Source organism: Dromiciops gliroides, chromosome 1, assembly GCF_019393635.1.
Source record: "Dromiciops gliroides isolate mDroGli1 chromosome 1, mDroGli1.pri, whole genome shotgun sequence".
In the NCBI taxonomy this organism is placed as follows: Eukaryota; Metazoa; Chordata; class Mammalia; order Microbiotheria; family Microbiotheriidae; genus Dromiciops; species Dromiciops gliroides.
In genome coordinates, this window is record NC_057861.1 from 73,158,103 (window position 1) to 73,160,607 (window position 2,505).

Here is a 2,505-nt window from a genome sequence, read left to right on the forward strand (position 1 = left end):
TTTGTTTTTATTATTTTTGCCAATAAGATGACTGTGAGGCAGAACCTCAAAGCTGTTTCAATTTGTACTTTTCTAACTATTGCATTTTTTCCATATAATTTTTTTTTAAGTGAGGCAATTGGGGTTAAGTGACTTGCCCAGGGTCACACAGCTAGTAAGTGTTAAGTGTCTGAGGCCGGATTTGAACTCAGGTGCTCCTAATTCCATGGCCGGTGCTTTATCCACTGTGCCACCTAGCTGCCCCTCCATATAATTTTTGATAGCTTACATTTCTTTCTCTGAAAACTTTTTGTCTACTTGCTATGAACACAACAATCAGGAAAATGGTTCTTATTCTTACAAATCTGAATTTGTTCTTTATGTATCTTGGAAATGAGAATTTGATCAGAGAAATTTTCTGCAAAGTTCTATCTCTAGTTAACTGGTTTACTTCTTTTATTTATTTATCTATCCATTCATTCATTCATTCATTTATTATTTATTTATCATTTATTTGTTTGTTTGTTTATCATTTATTTATTTGTTTGTTTGTTTATTTATTTTGCGGGGCAATGAGGGTTAAGTGACTCGCCCAGGGTCACACAGCTGGTAAGTGTCTAAGGCTGAATTTGAACTCAGGTCCCCTTGAATCCAGGACTGGTGCTTTATCCACTGTGCTACCTAGCTGCCCCCTAACTGGTTTACTTCTAATCATAGTTGTATGAATTTTGTTATGTGGTACAGTGGATAGAGCACTGGACTGGAGTCAGGAAGACCTTAGCTCAAATCTAGCCTCAGATACTTACTGTGTGATGTTGGACAAGTTACTTAACTTCAATTTGCCTCAGTTTCCTCATCTATAAAATGGGGATAATTAATATACCTATCGACTTCAGTTCTTTTTTTTTTTTTTTTTAGTGAGGCAATTGGGGTTAAGTGACTTGCCCAGGGTCACACAGCTAGTAAGTGTTAAGTGTCTGAGGCCGGATTTGAACTCAGGTACTCCTGACTCCAGGGCCGGTACTCTATCCACTGTGCCATCTAGCTGCCCCGACTTCAGTTCTTGTGAAGATCAAATGAGATAACATTTGTAAAGTGCTTAGCACAATGCCTGCCATATAGTAAATGCTAGCGATGATGATAAGAAAAACTTCTAAATTTTATATAATTGAAATTATCCATTTTATCTTTTTGTGATATTCTACTCCTTGTTACATTATGAATTCATTCCCAATCCACAAATCCCATAGTTAACTTCTTCCTTGGTTCTCTAATTTATGATATTACTTTTTATACCTCTATCATGGAGCCATTTGGAGCTTGTCTTGGAGTACAAGTGTTGTTCCAAACCTAATTTCTACTAGTTGTGCTTTCCAGTTTTCCAAGCAGTTTTTGTGGAATAGTGAGTCCTTATCCCAGCATCTGGGGATTTGGAGTATGTCAAATATTAGGCTACCAGGTTCATCTGCTTTTCTATATTATTTTAACTAATCAGCTCCACTTGTTGATTTCTCTGCTTTTTAAACTAGTACCAAATTGTTTTGATGATTGTACCTTGGTGGTATAGTTTGAGACATGTTCATGTGAGGGGTCCCTTCCATCCCACTTGGTTTTTTTTCATGACTTCCCCTGAGATTCTATACCTTTTGCCAGTCCAGACAAATTTTAGAAGCAGAATCATTCAGAATTATTCTTATTTCTAGCTCTCTAAAGTAAGCCTTTGGTAGTTTGATTAAACATTGCTTAGTATCTTGATTAAGAAACAAAACAACAAAAACACAAACTTCAAGTCTCATCCTAACACTCTTTCTATAGGCATTCCTCTAAACCAAATGATAATTTTCCTTCAAGTGCACTCAACAAATTCATGGCCTACATTTTTTTTTTTTGGACTTTGTGAAGGAGTATAATCCTTTTTTAAAAAAAAAAAGTTTGGTTAATTTTATTTTTGGTTTTTTGTTATCATAAAAGTATTTTATTATTTTCCAGTTACATGTAAAGATAGTTTTCAACATTTGCTTTTATAAGATTTTTTTGGGGAGGGGGGGCAAGGCAATGAGGGTTAAGTGACTTATCCAGGGTCACACAGCTAGTGTCAAGTGTCTGAGGCCGCATTTGAACTCAGGTCCTCCTGAATCCAGGGCTGGTGCTCATAAGATTTTTAGTTCCAAATTTTTCTCCCTCCCTTCCCTTCCCCCTCCTCAAGACAGAAAGCAATCTGATATAGGTTATACATGTACAATCACATTAAACATATTTCTGCATTAGTCATGTTGTGAAAGAAGACTCAGAATACAAGGGGAAAACCTCAAAAAAGAAAAAAAAACAACTAAAAAGTAGAAACAGTATGGTTCAATCTCTGGATGTGGAGAACATTTTCCATCATGAGTTCTTTGGAATTGTCTTGGATCCATGGCCTACATTTTTAACTGATAGTAGTGGTCTTGAATTGGGATTTGGTTCTCTTGGTCTCTCATCATCACAAACAGAGCAACTTTGTTTACTGTTCCATCTTTCCATGGATTC